Source organism: Triticum aestivum, chromosome 1A (genome assembly GCF_018294505.1).
Source record: "Triticum aestivum cultivar Chinese Spring chromosome 1A, IWGSC CS RefSeq v2.1, whole genome shotgun sequence".
NCBI classification, from domain to species: Eukaryota; Viridiplantae; Streptophyta; class Magnoliopsida; order Poales; family Poaceae; genus Triticum; species Triticum aestivum.
The window spans coordinates 285,458,821-285,478,633 of record NC_057794.1 but is presented as its reverse complement, the minus strand read 5'-3'; positions in this window follow the sequence as shown (position 1 = coordinate 285,478,633).

The following is a 19,813-nucleotide window of genomic DNA, read 5'->3' as shown; positions in this document are numbered from 1 at the left end:
GGGATGCCTTCCGGGGCATCCCCAAGCTTAGTTGCATGGGAGTCCTTGAATATTACCCTGGGGTGCCTTGGGCATCCCCAAGCTTAGGCTCTTGCCACTTCTTATCCCTTCATCCATCGTGATCTCACCCAAAACCACAAAACTTCAATCACACAAAACTTCAATCGCCACTTTAAGTACTGTTGAAAACCCATTCATATTTTGTTATTACTTTATACCTACTATATTCCAACTTTACCATGGCTTATACCCCTGATACAATGCATAGATTCATCAAAATAAGCACACATTGCAACAAAAACATAATCTCTCAAAAATAGAACAACCTGTAGTAATCATAACATTGACCATACTTCTGTAACTCGAAAAATTATGAAAGTGTGGACAATTTGTATATCAATCATGTGTAAAAAATTCAGAATTTTACCACGCTCTAGAAATTTTTAACAATTCTGCTACTGGACACAAAAGTTTCTGTTAATGCATAGAATCAAAGCAACTATCACCTAAATCATCTCAAAGGCTTTGCTTGGCATAAACACTAATTAAAACACTAAAACACAATCATAAAAGTATCATAATCGTATATTTATTTAAAAATGGCAAGGAAACAAAAACTTAAAAGATAACTATTGGGTTGCCTCCCAACTATTGCTGTTGTTTTAAGTCCCTTGCTAGACATAATGCATAGGTTCAAGTGTTGTCATCTTTGGTTTTAGTAATCTTTGTAGGAGTTTTCTTGAACCCGGGAGGGTCTTTGCGCTTCCCATTATTCTCAGTAAATGAGACCATTTTAAGATCTAAAATATCCAAATTCTTATCACACAGTGTAATGAAAGTATTCATGCAATTGAGGTTCCCACTAATATTTTTGAGAGGTTCATTAAACTTTTGTAACTCGACCAAAATTTTCTCCATGTTACCCAGTTTGTCTAATATTTGAATCCCCTCTTGAGTAAAAGAAAATCCCTTTGGTGGTGGTGGAACTCCTAATATTCCTTCTATTATTTCATAGGCCGCATTGGCATCAATCTCAATAAAATTCCCTTTTCCAGCAAAATTCAAAAGTTGTCTATGGTGCATAGTTAAACCTATATAGAAATTGCAAAAAAATTTAAATCCCCTTTTACAGAGCAAATACAGTAAGATTCCATTAACCTATACCAAGAATCCTTAAGATTTTGTCCTTGTTTCTGCTTGAAGTAAAGAACTTCAAAATCTGGTGACAAAGGAGGGATAGTTATGCTAGTCATGATGACAAGGTAACTAAACAACGAGAGGGGATAGTGTATGGGGAATGTAGCATGCAATTTCAAAAAAAAAATCCTACGCTCACGCAAGATCTATCTAGGAGATGCAAAGCAACGAGAGGGGGATAGTTTGTCTACGTACCCTCTGATAACCCACAAGTATAGGGGATCACAACAGTTTTCGAGGTATAGTATTCAACCCAAATTTATTGATTTGACACAAGGGGAGCCAAAGAATATTCTCGAGTATTAGCAGCTGAGTTGTCAATTCGACCACACATGAAAGACTTAATATCTGTAGCAAAGTATTTAGTAGCAAAGTAATATGGAAGTAACGATAACAATGGCAAAAGTAACAGTAGCAGTTTTGTAGCAATCATAACAGTGGCAACGGAACAGTAACGAAGCAAAGATCAATATGAAACAAACTCGTAGGCAATGGATCAATGATGGATAATTATGTCGGATGACATTCATCATGCAACAGTTATCTGAATATAGTCATACATGCTTATGGAAAAGAACTTGCATGACATCTTTTGTCCTACCCTCCCGTGGCAGTGGGGTCCTATTGGAAACTAAGGGATATTAAGGCATCCTTTTAATACAGTACCGGGCCAAAGCATTAGCACTTAGTGAATACATGAACTCCTCAAACTACGGTCATCACCAGGGAGTGTCCCAACTATTATCATTCTGGGGTTGCCAGATCATAACATGTAGTAGGTGACTATAACTTGCAATATCAGATCAAGAACACAAAATATATTCATGGCAATATAATAGGTTCAGATCTGAAATCATGGCACTCGGGCCCTAGTGACAAGCATTAAGCATGGCAAAGTCATAGCAACATCAATCTCAGAACACAGTGGATACTAGGGATCAAGTCCTAACAAAACTAACTCGATTACATGATAAATCTTATCCAACCCATCACCGTCCAGCAAGCCTGCAATGGGATTACTCACGCACGGTGGTGAGCATCATGAAATTGGTGATGGAGGATGGTTGATGATGACGATGGCAACAATTTCTGCTCTCCAGAGCCCCGAACGGACTCCGGATCTGCCCTCCCGAGGAAGAACAGGGCTTGGCGGTGGCTCTGTATCGTAAAACGTGATGAATCCTTCTCTCTGATTTTTTTCTCCCCAAACGTGAATATATGGAGTTGGAGTTGAGGTCGGTGGAGGTCCAGGGGGCCCACAAGGACAGAGGGCGTGCCCCCCACTCTTGTGGCCAGGGTGTGGGCCCCCTTCGGTTTATTATTTCGCCAATATTTTTTATTTATTCCAAAACTGATCTTCGTGAAGTTTCAGGTCATTCCGAGAACTTTTATTTCTGCACAAAAATAACACCATGGCAATACTGCTGAAAACAGTGTCAGTCCGGGTTAGTTCCATTCAAATCATGCAAATTAGAGTCCAAAACAAGGGCAAAAGAGTTTGGAAAAGTAGATACGATGGATACATATCAACTCCCCCAAGCTTAACCCATTGCTTGTCCTCAAGTAATTCAGTTGACAAACTGAAAGTGATAAAGAAAAACTTTTACAAACTTTGTTTGATCTTGTTGTTGCAAATATGTAAAGTCAGCATTCAAGTTATCAACAAAGATTATGAACTACCCATATTCACAATAACATTTAGGTCTCACATTTACTCATATCAATGGCATAATCAGCTAGCGAGCAATAATAATAAATCTCCGATGACAATAATTTTTCAAACAATTATGATAAGATATAACAAGATGGTATCTCCCTAGCCCTTTCTGAGACCGCAAAACATAAATGCAGAGCACCCCTGAAGATCAAGGACAGACTAGACATTGTAATTCATGGTAAAAGAGGTCCAGTCACAGTCATACTCAATATAAATTAATAACAATGCATACAAATGACAGTGGTGCTCTCTAACTGGTGCTTTTTATAAGAGGATGATGACTCAACAATAAAAGTAAATAGATAGGCCCTTCGCAAGGAAGCAGGGATTTGTAGAGGTGCCGGAGATCGAGTTTTTGAAATAGAGAGGAATAATATTTTGAGCGATATGCTTTCATTCTCAACATAACAACCAAGAGATCTCGGTATCTTCCATGCTACATACATTATAGGCGGTTCCCAAACAGAATGGTAAAGTGAATACTCCCCCACCACCAACAAGTACACTCCATGCCTGGTCCGAAACAATGGGTACCGTCCAACTAACAAGACTCCTGGGGAGTTTTGTTTGCAATTATTTTGATTTGATTTGAGCATGGAACTGGGCATACCGGTTACCAGCCATTTTCTCGTGAATGATGAGCGGAGTCCACTCATCGTGAGAATAACCCACCTAGCATGGAAGATATTGACAACCCTAGTTGGTACATGAGCAGTTCGAGCATACAAAACAGATTATTATTTGAAGGTTTAGAGTTTGGCACATGCAAATTTACTTGGATTGGCAGGTAAATACCTTATATAGGAAGGTACGGTGGACTCATATGGAACAACTTTGGGTTTATGGAAGTGGATGCACAAGCAATATTCCCACTTAGTACAAGTGAAGGCTAGAAAAAGACTGGGAAGCGACCAACTAGAGAGCAACAACAGTCATAAACATGCATCGAGATTAACCAACATTGAGTGCAAGCATGAGTAGGATATAAATCACCATGAACATGAATATCATGGAGGCCATGTTGATTTTTTTTCAACTACATGCGTGACCATGTGCCATGTCAAGCGACCCAGATCATTCAAAGGAGGATAACATCCTATCATACTACATCACAACCATTTTAAAAGCATGGTGGCACACAAGGAAAACCATTATAAACTCCTAGATGATTAAGCCTGGCATGAGTAACTATAATCTCTAATTTTCATTGCAAACATGTTTCATTCATAATAGGCTGAATCAGGAACGATGAACTAATCATATTTACAAAAACAAGATAGGTCGAGTTCATACCAGCTTTTCCTCATCTCAATCACTTCATCATATATCGTCATTATTGCCTTTCACTTGCATGAATGAACAGTGTGAATAGTAATAATAGTGCACGTGCATTGGACTAAGCTGGAATCTGCAAACATTTATTCAAAGGAGAAGGCAAAGGTAATATGGGCTCTTTCTAAGATCAACAATAATGCACATGAGAGCCACTCAACATTTTCATCGTAGTCTTCTCCTCTCGACCCCCAAAGAAAAAGAAAAGAATTTCAAAGAAACACACTAAAATAATTTTGGAGTTTTTGTTATTTTGAAGAAAGTAGAACAAGAACAAGAAAAACTATTTACACAGGAAAGCTCCCAACAAGCAAAAGAAGAACGAGAAATCTTTCGGGGTTTTCTTTTAATACTACTACTAAGCATGCATAGAAAGGAAATAAACTACAGCTAATTTTTTTGGTTTTTCTTAAGGTTTATCAAACACACAAGAAGAAAGCGGGAAAAATTAAACTAGCATGGATAATACAATGAAAAAGTATGAACACCAACAACTGGGATGAGTGTGTGAACATGAATGTAATGTCGGTGAGAAATACGTACTCCCCCAAGCTTAGGCTTTTGGCCTAAGTTGGTCTAAGCCCATGGGTCAAAGTAACCCTCTCCGGTGTACTGATGAGGATCCTGGGGGTTCCGCTGGTTAGCGAGCTCCTGTGGTGCCCACTGATAAATAGACTCCTGATATGGGCCAGGTGATGGCTCTGGCTCTGGCTCAGGAACTGGGGACTGTGTCCCCTCCTAGTATGCATGAATGTCCGTGGGCAAAACGAAGTACCTGCCTGAATGAATATCGAACAAAGTAGGTGCAGGCAAGGTAATAATATGAAAAGTATCCTTGCTAAATATCAAGTTATAAATGAGTCTATTTTCCTCATCATAGCGAATAAACTTATGTGCTACCATGCTGTCATAATCTAAGTATATAGTGGGTAGCATCTTCTCCTCCTTTTCATCATGCCTAATGGGTATCTCAAAGCGTTTAGCAAGGCGGGAGGCGAAGATACCTTCAAAAACAGGACCCTTTGTATGGTTTAAACTCAATTGTTTAGCAACCATAGTGCCTAAACTAAAAGTTCTATCACGAAGCAAAGCATGGCGCAAAATGGAAAGGCCAGGAGCACTAAGGCCTCCACTCTCCCCGCGAGCAATTAAACATCTCCCAGCAATAATGAGTAGTAGCGCAAAACAAGAAAATGTAAACTAGCCACTCTCGCCCCGACACCTTTCTCCTTTCCCCTATGGTAACTTTAGCAATAAAATCTTCCACATCTCTAGGATATGGTTCCTCAATGCTGCCCTCATAAGGTAATTTACAAACCTCACAAAAGTCATAAAGCATCATCTCCTTATGCTCATCATATAAATCAAACTCTATTGTGGGTGGTGATCTCCTAGCATGAAAATGAAAATTTTGCACAAAAGTATTAGTGAGTAGGAGATACTGATCACACTAGTCGTGGAGGAAGTCTGTGATCCTGCATTCCCAGCCAAATAATAGAAATCCTCATAAATTCTGGCCGACTCCAAGAATGCATCACATGGACATTCACATGGCCGAATCTCCACGGTGTAAGGAAGATTGTACTTGGGCTTCTCCTTCTCCTCATTCTCTTTTTCCTTCGAACCCGGCTCGAAGAGCCTCTCAACAATATCCTCATCATTTTCTTCCTCTGAAAAATTTCTGAAATTTTTAGTAACTAAAATAAAAGTGAATCAAACTCAGCAAGATTGATAGCAACTACTCCTACAGGTGCCTAGAGGCTATATCAAGCATCAAAACTACTTTGGACCATATAAATTTGACATGCAAGCTCAAGAACAGGGTCACCATAGCAACAAAAAATTGCAATAAATAAAGCACTAGAACAAATACTAATTGGACCATTGGAGGTGTCACATACCGAAAAAATCCCCCAAAGCAGTTTTGTGAATGGAGCTTTGAGCAAGGAGGTCGAAAATGGCAGCAAAATGAGCAAGAACATGGGTTTGAGCTATGGAGTGATTTTTTCTGGAGGAAGACGAAGTGGATGGGTGCTGGAATAAGTGGAGGGGACCCACGTGGGGCTCACAAGGTCGAGGGGTGTGCCCAGGGGGGTAGGGCGCACCCTCCACCCTTGTGGCCCACTGGTGAGCCCCCCCTGGTGTGTTCACTGCCAGAAATTCTCAAATATTCTATAAAAAATCATACTAAATTTTCAGGGCATTTGGAGAACTTTTATTTTTGGGACATTTTTATTACATGGATAATTTAGAAAACAGACAGAAAATACTAATTTTGCTTTATTTAATCTAAATAACAAAAAGTAAAAGATAGGTACACAGAGTTGTGCCTTCTAAATTCATCCATCTCATGCCCATCAAAAGGAATCCATTAATAAGGTTGATCAAGTATTATTAACAAACTTCTTCCGAATGACATGAAACCAGAAAATTTCCGAATAACACTAGGTTACCTCAACGGGGATATGTATTTCCCCAACAATAAGAACGTCATATTTCTGTTTGATAGTAGGAAGAGGGAATTCAAAACCTCCAATAGTAATAGTTGAAATTTTTCCGATAGAATTGATGCTATGAACTTGAGGTTGTTTCTTCGGAAAGTGCACCATATGCTCATTACCATTAACATGAAAAGTGACATTGCCTTCGTTGCAACCAATAACAGCCCCTTCAGTATTCAAAAAGGGTCTACCAAGGATGATCGACATACTGTCGTCCTCGGGATTATCAAGAATAACAAAGTCTGTTAAGATAGAACGTTTCCAACCACAACAGACACACCCTCACAAATACCGATGGGTATAGCAGTTGATTTATCAATCATTTGCAAAGAAATTTCAGTAGGTGTCAACTTATTAAATTCAAGTGTACGATATAAAGAGAAAGACATAACACTAATATCGGCTCCAAGATCACATAAAGCAATTTTAACATAGTTTATTTTAATGCAGCATGGTATAGTTGGTAGTCCTGGATCTCCTAGTTTCTTTGGTATTCCACCCTTAAAAGTATAATTAGCAAGCATGGTGGAAATTTCAGCTTCATGTATCTTTCTTTTATTAGTAACAATATCATTCATATACATAGCATAAGGAGGCATTTTAAGCATATCAGTCAAAAGCATATGCAAAAAGATAGGTCTAATCATTTTAGCAAAGAGCTCAAAATCCTCATCATCCTTTTTCTTGGATGGCTTAGGAGGAAAGGGCATGGGTTTCTGAACCCATGGTTCTCTTTCTTTCCCATTTTTCCTAGCGACGAAGTCTCTCTTATCATAATGTTGATTCTTTGATTGTGGGTTACCAAGATCAATAGTAGGTTCAATCTCTACACCATTATCATTACTAGGTTGAGTATCGACATGAACATTGTCATTAACATTATCTCTAGGTTCATGTTCATTACCAGATTATGTCTCAACATCAGAAATAGAAATATCATTGGGATTCCCAGGTGTGTCTAAAATAGGTTCACTAGAAGCAGCAAAAATCCTATCAGTTTTCTTTTTCTTTTTATTACTAGTACTAGGTGCCTAAGTATTAATTCTCTGAGAATCTTGGTTAACTCTCTTAGGATGACCCATAGGATACAAAGGTTCCTGTGTCATTTTTTTGGGGAAGGAAGCATGCAATTTCAAAAAAATTCCTACAATCACGCAAGATCTATCTAGGAGATGCATATCAACGAGATAGGGAGAGTGTGTCCACATACCCTCGTAGACCAAAAGCGAAAGCATTAGGTTAATGCAGTTGATGTAGTCGAATGTCTTCACGATCCAACCGATCCAAGTACCGAACGTACGATACCTCCGTGTTCAGCACACGTTTAGCTCGATGACGTCCCTCGAAGTCTTGATCCAGTAGAGGATCGAGGGAGAGTTTCATTAGCACAACGGCGTGGTGACGGTGATGGTGATGTGATCGGCGCAGGGCTTCGCCTAAGCACTATGACGCTATGACTGGAGAAGTAAACTGTGGAGGGGGGCACCGCACACGGCTAAGAAACAACTCTTGTGCCTTTTGGGTGCCCTGCCCATGTATATAAAGGAGGGGGGAGGAGGAGGCTGGCCCAACGGGGGCGCACCAAGAGGGGGGGAGTCCTACTAGGACTCCGTTCCTAGTAGGATTCGCCCCCCTCCTTCCTTCCATCAGAGAGGGGAAAGGGGAAAGAGGGGAGAGGGAGAAGGAAAGGGGGGCCGCGCCCCCACCCCTTGTCCAATTCGGATTGGGCTTGGGGGGGGGGGTGGGAACCTCCTGTGGCAGCCTTCCTCTCTCCTCTATGGCCCAATAGGACCATTAACTTTCCCGAGGGGTTCCAGTAACCTCTCGGTACTCCGAAAAATCCCCGATCTTCTTCGAAACCATTCTGGTGTCCGTATATAACCTTCCAATATATCAATCTTTACCTCTCAACCATTTCGAGACTCCTCGTCATGACCGTGATCTTATCTGGGACTCCGAACAAACTTCGGTCACCAAAACACATAACTCATAATACAAATCGTCAACGAACGTTAAGCGTGCGAACCCTACTAGTTAGAGAACTATGTAGACATGACCGAGACACATCTTCGTTCAATAACCAATAGCGGAACCTGGATCCTCATATTGGCTCCTACATATTCTTCGAAGATATTTATCGGTCAAACCACATAACAACATACATTATTCCCTTTGTCACCTGTATGTTACTTGCCCGAGATTCAATCGTCGGTATCCTCATACCTAGTTCAATCTCGTTACCGGCAAGTCTATTTATGTTGGGGAACACAGTAATTTCAAAAAAATTCCTATGCACACGCAAGATCATGGTGATGCATAACAACGATAGGGGAGAGTATCGTCTACGTACCCTCGTAGACCAACAGCGGAAGCGTTATGACAACACGGTTGATGTAGTCATACGTCTTCACGATCGACTGATCTAGTACCGAAGATACGACATCTCCGTGATCTGCACACGTCGGCTCGGTGTGACGTGCCGCGGACTCATGATCCTGTAGAGCTTCGAGGGAGAGCTTCGTCAGCACGACAGCGTGATGACGGTGATGATGTTGCTACCGGAACAGGGCTTCACCTAAGCACCGCTACAATATTACCGAGGTGGATTATGGTGGAGGGGGGCACCGCACACGGCTAAAAGATCAATGATCAACTTGTGTGTCTATGGGGTGCCCCCTGGCCACGTATATAAAGGATGGGGGGAGGAGGAGGCCGGCCCTCATAGGGCGCGCCCAAAGTGTGGAGTCCTACTAGGACTCCCTAGTACTAGTAGGATGTCAGGACCCCTACTCGATGTCACATCGATCTAGCCGGTAACACCTCATATCACTTTGCGGCCTCACGCACGGTATCCCCACGGGTGTCGCCTTACCTTTGCCCGGGACCGTTTGCGCCTTTTGGCTCACGTATATGATAGTGTCGCTAGCATCCATATGATAAGGAGCCCGGGCTGACATGACTAGTCGTAAACCCAAAGTGGCACAGACTTACAGGGACAGGCATCCATGACCCAGCTTCGAACGTGTCGGTCATCAGCAAGTGGGTCCGGGCTGTAGCACTGGGCTAGCAGGACTCCGGTAAACCGGGCTGTAGCGGGCTAACAGGACTCCGGTACTCAAAGCGTGACATTTCCCCGAAGGGACAGACACAGGAACGAAGAAGGACACATGCCGGCCAGCCTAAGTGTTCCAGAGCAGTAGCAAGCTACCATGGCTCAGCGGTAACACTAGGAGACATTTTCCGGTAAGAGAGGCTACTAAAGATAAACAACTAGATAGTCAGATCCCACACATACCAAGCATTTCAATCATACACCCAATATGCTCGATATGTGCAAATACAACGAAGCATCACAACATGACTCTACGACACAAGTACTTTATTTAAGGCTCAGAGAGCCATACATAACATACACAAAGGTACGGGTCTCACGACCCAACATTCAAGTCATACAGTCATACAAACCAGCAGCGGAAGTAACTTGTCTGAGTACACACAACTAGTAAAATAAAAGAGGCTTGGAAAGCCTAGCTATACTACATGGTCCTTCACAAGCTCAGGATCACCACCTGGGCCTTTAGCCTACTCGTTGATGTCAACGTCTACATAGAACCCATTAGAAGGGGTTGCAGCGTCTTCTGTAAAAATGTAAATTATAGCAACATGAGTACAAAGGTACTCAGCAAGACTTACATCAGATCCTACATACATGCATAGTATCAAGAAGGGTTGGTGGAGTTATTGCAGCAAGCCAGCTTTGACTCTTGGCTAGGCTATCCTACGATACTCCAACTTGAAATGGTTTTGCGCACACGAGTCCACTACTCACCACTTCAATACACTACTGAGGATTCACCTCCGTCTTCCTACGGAAGAGCCATCCTCGGCACTCACACTTATCTTGAGGCTTTTAGTAGTTTCCATTTACTTGTCTATGAACTGTATAGGCAACCCAGTAGTCCTTTACCGCGGACGCGGCTATTCGAATAGATCATGTTAACCCTGCAGGGGTGTACTTCTTCATACACGCTTTCAGCACTTACCGTCGTTTACACGACATGTACTCGGCAACCTTCAAGCGGAAGCCCAACGTGGGTGTCGGCCACGACCTACCTAATCACCTAAGTCTCTAGTCCAGGTTTATCGCCTATTCGGGTTCCATCCATGAGGAGATCCGGCCGAGGTATCGCTCATAGCCCCAAATGATGTGAACAGGGTTCCCGAGATACCTAACGGGTATTCGGTACACCGTGCCACGTACCTACCGCATCACAGCCCACCCCTACGGTCAGCGCTATCCACGGCCTCCAGTAGGCTACAAACACCAGAAACTACTTGCAACTCCTGGACAGAGAACTAGGGTGGATAAGAAGTCGAGAGGGTCCATTGGTTTCGGGCCCAATGCATGGTAGTAGTTGATTCTTAAATCACACATACAGATCTCAGGGCTTAAGGTCGGCTTCAATGAAACAACCCACCATGTACTCCTACATGGCCTCTCATCGATACCTTTACCAAATCGTGTTCACCACACCACTCTCATTACTGACATAATCATTTCACTCTAGCCCATCACCCAGATGAACCAGACCTGACACGACTCTAAGCATAGCAGGCATAGCAAGGTAGGAACAACACATACATATGGCTCAAACAACTCCTACACATGCTAGTGGGTTTCATCTAGTTACTGTGGCAATGACAGGTCATGCAGAGGAAATGGGTTCAACTACCGTAGCACACAGCAGTTTGAAACGCGTTGTCTTAATGCAGTAAAAGAGAGCAGGAGCGAGAACATGGGATTGTATCGATATGATCAAATGGTTGGTTGCTTGCCTGATGGTTCGATGCACTGATACGGTTCTTCGTTAGGGTAATCACGGTATTCCTCGGAGGCAGAACCTGTCGCAAAGGACACCGATACACAACCATCACCAAACAATGTGCAACAATATGATGCATGCATGAAACATGGCAATATGAGTGTGTTGGGATAATGCAACTAAAACCAGAAGGGTTTGAACCAATTTGAATCAAAGATTCAAATTTCAAACTCAAACATGGCCTTTTTAAGTGCTTTTCCTTGTTCTGCTTAAAACATCAATTTAACTTGTTTGATCATGCATGAAAATAGTACAGATGGATAGATTGGATTTTTCTGATCATTTTTCATATATAATTTGTCCAATTTGGAGTTACAGAATAAAAGTTATGAATTTTTGAAGTTTAAATAATATTCTGGAATTTCCTGATTTAAATTAAATCCAGAAATATATATATTGCGCCAGCATGACGTCAGCATGACGTCAGTGGTCAACTGTGGCTGGCTGGGGTCAAACCTGACGTGTGGGGGCCACACGTCAGTGACAGGGGGGTTTAACAGGGTTAAATTAATCCTAATTAGGAATTAGTGGCGCTGGGGCCCACTGGTCAGTGTCAGGGGGGGTAGTTAGTTTAACTAACTCGGTTAGTGCTAATCCTAATTAGCTACAGGGCTGGGCCCACCTGTCAGGGACACAGGGGGGGTCCTGCCGTGGTCAAGGTGGGTCAAACCCACCAGCGACATGACGCCGGCGAGGTCCGAGACGGCGGCGTGATGCGGAATCGCGCTACAGGGCACGGGCGAGGCCGTGCTTGGGCTCGTTGGAGAGCCCTTGCTCCCGCGCGTCGAACGGTGGTGGTGGCCGTGCCTGGGGTGGCCTGTACCGACGACGGCGACGACCGTGGCGGCTGCCGGAGCTCGGTTGAGCTCGGGATCGAGGCTACAACGGCTGCGGAGATGCGGGGTTGGCACCTACGGCTTCTACGCGGTGCGGTGAGGACGTGGGTGTGCTCGGTTGGGCGCTACGGTGACTGTGGCCACAACGGCGACATCGCCGGCGGCGTGGAGCTCTCGGCCAAGACGGGGCTAAGGCCTAGAGGTCGAACGAGACCAGGGGAGAAGGGGAAGATGGCCCGGGGCTCACCGCGGAGCTGCAGGGATGGTTAGCGGGCTCGGGGACGGCCGGAGTGCAGCGAATCGACGGCGATGATCTCCGGTGGCCGAGGAGGGGAACGGCGACGTGGGCGGCGATGCAGGGCTTCCGGAGACCCGTGGGTCAGTGGGGAGGAAGAGGGGGTCGAGGCGGAGCTCCTGAGCTCAGCGGAGGGGCGAGGGGTGGCCGGTGATGGCTGCTATGGCGAACGGCGGCGATGGTGGTGTTCGGCCGTGAGAGAGGGAGCGAGGGAGAGGAGGGAGGAACCAAGGGAGAGTGAGAGAGAGCAGGGGGGAGGGCGTGGCGTCGTCCAGGGCATCGAGACGAGGAGGGGAGGGCAGGCAGGCAGGCGAGCAGGTGGCGTGGCGCGGTGGCGCGCGCGCGCGCCGGCCACACTCCCCTCCCTCTGTCGAGGACGAAGACGACAAATGAGGGAGGCGGGCTGGGCCGCCTGCTGGCTGGGCTGCACAGGGAGGAGCCCAGGTAAGCTTCTCCCTTTATTTATTTTCTTTTTCTAATTTCTGACATTTGTTTTGATTTAATAAAATATTAAATCATTTATTTACCTTATGCCAATTTTTGCAGGAGCTAGATATATTATTCCAGAGCTCCTTTATAATTGGCATAATATCTGGACATATATTAACATATATAACTAATATATTTCCAATGCAAATATTTATGCATTAATTCCAAATGCCCAAAATAAATACCTATGAGCTCTTAAAAATATTGGTTTGATTTTTATCTCTGTCCAATATTTTCAGAGAGCAACATGAGCATTTTCTTGGACCCTTTTGGAGAAATTTTTATTTGGGTCATTTTCAAAAATGATTCTGAGGGTTTCACAGATCCCCATTTCAAGTTTCTGATGAAAGAGTAAACATGATGCAACACTCTAATGCATGACTAGCTAGGGTGTGACAACTCACCCCCACTCAAAAGAATCTCGTCCCGAGATTTGGGTTCCTCCGGGAAGAAGGCGGGATATTCAAGTCGAAGACGATCCTCCATTTCCCAAGTTGCTTCATCCTCAGAATGGTGCGACCATTGTACTTTGAGAAACTTGATATTATGACGTCGGGTGGTACGTTCGGCCTGATCGAGGATACGAATGGGGTACTCTCGATATGTAAGATTATCTTGGAGATCAAGCGTTTCGTGGTCCACTTCACGGATAGGATCCGAGAAGCAACGCCTGAGTTGAGAAATGTGGAAGACATCATGGACTCTGGAGAGATGCGGAGGTAGTTCCAACTGGTAGGCAACTTCTCCTCGTTTGGCGAGAATACGAAAAGGTCCAATGTAACGAGGAGCCAATTTGCCTTTGATACCGAAACGATGGGTTCCCTTCAGAGGGGTGACCCGAAGATAAGCCTTCTCGTCAACCTCGAAAGTCATAGCCTTATGTTTTCGGTCATATTGACTCTTTTGACGAGATTGGGCTGTTTTCAACTTTTCACGAACGATACGAACTTGTTCTTCTGCTTCCTGAATCATATCCGGGCCAAAGAATTGTCTTTCCCCGGTCTCTGACCAGTTAAGGGGTGTTCGACACCGTCGTCCATAGAGAACTTCAAAAGGGGCTTTACCCAAGCTAGATTGATAGCTGTTGTTGTAAGCGAATTCGGTAAATGGAAGACACTTCTCCCAGTCCATTCCGAATGAGATAACAGAGGCTCGAAGCATGTCTTCTAGAATCTGGTTGACGCGTTCCACTTGACCACTCGACTGAGGGTGGAAAGCGGTGCTGAAGGAGAGACGGGTTCCCATAGCATTTTGGAAACTTTCCCAAAATCGAGAGGTGAAAAGACTTCCTCGATCCGAGTTAATTTCCAAAGGAACACCATGGAGGGACACTATTCGGGAGATGTATAAGTCTGCCAGCTGGCTAGCGGTTATACTCTCACGAACAGGTAAGAAATGGGCTACTTTGGAAAGACGATCGACAACGACGAAAATAGCATTATTCCCTCTCTTGGTCCTGGGAAAACCGGTAATGAAATCCATACCAATTTTATCCCATTTCCATTCAGGAATAGCTAAGGGTTGAAGGGTGCCAGCAGGCCGTTGGTGCTCTGCTTTTACACGACGACAGACGTCGCAATTTGCAATATACTGAGCAATTTCTCTCTTCATCCTAGTCCACCAGAACCTCTGGCGTAGGTCCTGATACATCTTAGTACTACCGGGATGAATAGTGAGAGGAGATTCATGAGCCTCCTTAAGGATTAATCGCCTCAGGTTTCGCACTTTGGGAACCACTAGTCGATCCCCGAAGTATACGACCCCTTGATCATTAATGGAGAAGCAATTCGCAATTCCTTTCTGAATGTTTCTCTTGATGCGGGAGATTCCCGGATCTACCTTCTGTGCTTTGATAATCTGATCCGTAAGGGTAGGTTTTGCCACCAAGGTGGGAAGAAAACCTTGAGGTACAATGTGAAGGTTAAGCTTCCGAAATTCCTCATGGAGAAGCGGTTGACTTTGTTGTAACATCAGGTTGTTACAATAAGATTTATGACTTAGCGCATCAGCCATGACGTTGGCTTTCCCTGGGGTGTAGGTTATTCCTAAGTCGAAGTCTGTGATCAACTCAACCCAACGTCTTTGCCTGAGATTCAGATCCGGTTGGGTGAAGATGTACTTCAGACTTTGGTGATCAGTGAATATTTCGCAACGGTTACCGAGAAGGTAATGTCGCCAGGTCTTAAGTGCATAGACTACGGCTGCAAGCTCTAGATCATGAGTAGGATAATTCTCCTCATGTGGGTGCAATTGCCGTGAAGCGTAGGCAATTACGTGTTGATCTTGCATGAGAATGCAACCTAGTCCTTGTCGCGAGGCGTCGCAGTAGATAACAAAGTCCTTGGAGAAGTCTGGCGGTACCAGTACGGGAGCAGAGGTCAGGCGTCTTTTCAGTTCCTGAAAGCTGTGCTCACACTGTGGAGTCCATTCGAACTTCTTATCTTTCTTGAGGAGTTCGGTTAGAGGTTTAGTAACCTTGGAGAAGTTCTCGACAAAGCGACGACAATAGCTCGCCAAGCCTAGAAAACTCCGAACTTGCTTGACCGATTCAGGTGGAGTCCAATTAAGGACGGCTTGAACTCGCTTAGGGTTAACAGCAATACCTTTACCAGATATTACATGACCCAGATAGGTCACTTCTGACAACCAGAATTCACATTTAGAAAATTTGGCATAAAGGCGATGCTCTCGAAGTTTCTTCAACACTAGCCTTAGATGTTCGGCATGTTCTTCCTCGTTCTTGGAGTAGATGAGTATATCATCGAGATAAACTACGACGAATTTATCCAGATACTCCATGAAGATTGAGTTCATTAACCGAGAAAAGGTGGCTGGAGCGTTGGTTAAACCGAAGGACATGACGGTGTACTCGTATTGGCCATAACGAGTAACAAAGGCCATTTTAGGAATGTCCCCGTTTCTGATTTTGATTTGATGGTAGCCCAACCTCAAATCCATCTTGGAGAAGACTGAGGATCCAGCGAGCTGATCATACAGGTCGTTGATCCTGGGAAGCGGATATTTGTTCTTGATTGTGACCAAATTGACAGGTCGGTAATCTACAACCATCCGGTCCGTACCATCCTTCTTCTTGACGAATAGGACGGGGCAAGCCCATGGAGATGAACTAGGGCGGATGAAACCCTTTTTCAAGGACTCATCGAGTTGTTTCTTAAGCTCGGCTAGTTCTAGGGGTGCCATCTTATAGGGTCTTCTAGCAATCGGAACGGTTCCTGGAATGAGGTCTATTACGAACTCAACATCCCTGTCAGGTGGAACACCTGGCAATTCTTCTGGGAAGACATCCGGGAAGTCATGGACTACCAGAATGTCCTCAAGGTCTGGCAAAGGGCTGGCGTTAAGAGAATATAATTGTCGCTTGGCTATTCGGGTCAAGACATTGACTATCTTCCCCGAAGGATGGGTGAGTTGAACAGTCCTAGAGAAGCAATCAATTTGGGCATGATGAGCTGACATCCAGTCCATACCCAGAATGATATTAATATCTGAAGATTTAAGGGCTATCAAAGACGCAAGGAAAACAAGTCTGTCGACTTGGATTTCATTTCCATGGCTTACTCTAGAAGTTTGCCATTTGGATCCCGGAGTTTGAATTACCATAGAGGTTGGCATATCACCGAATGCGACGTTATGCAAACGAGCATAATTTTTAGATATAAAAGAATGAGAGGCTCCTGTATCGAAAAGAACAGATGCCGGGTGGCAATTAACAAGAAGCGTACCGAGAACGACGTTGGGATCCTCTTGAGCTTCTTCGGCAGAGATACAGTTGACATGGCCACGTGAAGCGGTGACCGGCTTGGCGTGGAATATTTTTCCTGTCGGCTTGCCACGGCCAACAGCTTTAGCAGACTGGTTGGGGTTGGTCTAGGGACACTCACGCATATAGTGACCAGATTCCCCACACTTGAAACAAGTCACGGAACTGGTACGTGGAGGAGCATTGTTAGTTGGACCCCCATAGGGCTTGGCTGGAGCAGACTGTTGAACAGGGCGAGGCGCCTGGAAAGATGGCCTCGGTGTGAACCTGGGTGGCAGGGCGGTGTTGGGCACCCACACGCGGCGCTTCTGAGGACCAGCACCGGATGAGGAACCCATGTCACGGCCATGCTTGCGTGTTGCGTCATAGTTAGTCTGACCAGTTTCAGCACTGATGGCTTTGTTGACAAGTTTCTGAAAAGATGTGCACTCATGCAGACGGAGGTCACGGCGAAGCTCAGGACTAAGTCCCTTACGGAACCTTGCTTGCTTCTTGGCGTCAGTAGAAACTTCCTCGGTTGCATATCGTGCGAGATTACCAAACTCCCTGCTGTAAACATCCACAGAAAGTCGGCCTTGGGTGAAATTGCAGAATTCCTCACGTTTATGGTCCATGAGACCCTCCGGAATGTGATGTTCACGGAAAGCCTCGCTGAACTCAGCCCAAGTAGTGACATGGCCCGCTGGGCGCATAGCTCCATAATTCTCCCACCATAGACTGGCGGGGCCTTCAAGATGATATGCAGCAAAGGTGACCTTGTCAGCCTCCGCTACCAGCGCGGAACGCAGTTTGTGAGAGATACTGCGAAGCCAGTCATCAGCGTCGAGAGGCTCGACGGAGTGGTGGAACGTGGGTGGATGTAATTTGATAAAATCACCGAGTGACACCACGTTAGTCCTCTGATGGTGTGCTGTGTTCTGTTCAATACGCTCCAACAAACGGTTGGTCTCCCGCTTGTTTCTCTCAGCTTCCATCATAACCTCGGCTAGGGAAGGAGGATGAGGCAGATTTGCATCCCTGACTTCACTGCCTTCGGCCTGCTCTTGAGGAGCAGGGTTAGTGCGCGTGTTGACCATCCTAGGTAAACAAGACAATGATTTAGTCAGGATGATAAAATTCCGACATAGGATATAAAATGTAAGGAATAACTCGAAATGCAAGATGATCATCCGTATGACATGGTAAATACAGAAACTGCTTCTTTATTCCATCGTCATACACACCATACAGAGTTTAGTACAAGACCAAACAAAGTACTATTACGGTGAAAGGAGGATTACATCTCATCGAAGGCATTCCAAGCTCCTATACATTATTTTTCTACACCTCTGGAAAGAGTACAAACTAGGTCATATCCCACGAGTCACGCAGGACGACAGACGACACAGCTAGTGCGAACTAGTGATACTACCACCAACTCAGACCGATCCGTAGTAGTCCTCGTAGAAGTCACCTCCATAGCCTGGAAGCTCAACATGATCATCCGGAAACAGACGATCCCGCGGAGCTTGTGGACCATAGGGGCTAGGATGAGGTCTTGGACCAACAGACGGTGGCCTGCGGGGACCGCGAGGTGGGGTGATGCCTCCTACATCACGCCAACCCATCACGTCTGGCAGAGCAGATCTCACAGGATAGAGATCGCGCATATCTGAATATCCAGCTTGCACCGCCGGCGCAAACCGGGTCAAAGTGGCCCAGTGGTCAGCACGGGTATTGAAGAGCTCTAACCTTAAGGCCCGATTTTCACGGTCCTTATCCTCGAGCATCTCAGCAGTGGTGCTAGTCCGTGAATCCTCATGGGTGGGGTCAGCATAGATAGCCTGGAGATACCCTTGTGCTCCCGGAAGTGATCCTGGCATATACCGGAAATCAGAGTCCCGAAATAGACCAGATCTGACTCGCATAATGGTCATCATAGAGTAGGCGGCGTCCTCCACAGCCATCTCAATAGTAACCCCGAGTCCATAGGAGCAGTGAAGGGGCTCGGTGGATCCAGGATAAGATGGAAATATCCTGACAGTGCATAGATACTGGCTTTGATTAAAGTCCCGAAATTGCTCTTCGACCGTGTACTCAGGATACCAGCGGTATCCAGCCTCAGTCATTACCCTGACCAACTTGGCAGTATGGCCGGGTACATCTAGGCATCGAGTCAGGCGAACCACTTGATTGAGGTCGCGAGTGGCCATCTGAAAGCACAATCATAATGCAAAGGCATTAGAATTTCTAGCAAAATTTCGGCAGCATAACAGCTGTAAATGCTCAAGAAGGATTTTGAGACATTTGACAAAGGATTACATACACACTCAACATCATCATATCAAAGTTCTGAGACCATCCTAGCAACATAATATGGTAGAAGAACTGAACTAGGCTTGTATCCATCATACCTATAAGGTACTACTGATTAGTAACACGTGATCCTGATAGAGAGTATAGATCCTAATTCCTTAACCCCCGGTGGAAGAATGGACTGACTCAGATCAGAATATCATAAGATAGAGGAGTAAAAAGAGCCTTACGTTCCAACCCACAAACAATTCCCCTACATATAACTAAAGAATTTCTAGACTCAACATCGACCAGTTTGGCTTGGAGAACCTACAGGCAGTCCGGCTCTGATACCAACACTGTCAGGACCCCGACTCGATGTCACATCGATCTAGCCGGTAACACCTCATATCACTTTGCGGCCTCACGCACGGTATCCCCACGGGTGTCGCCTTACCTTTGCCCGGGACCGTTTGCGCCTTTTGGCTCACGTATATGATAGTGTCGC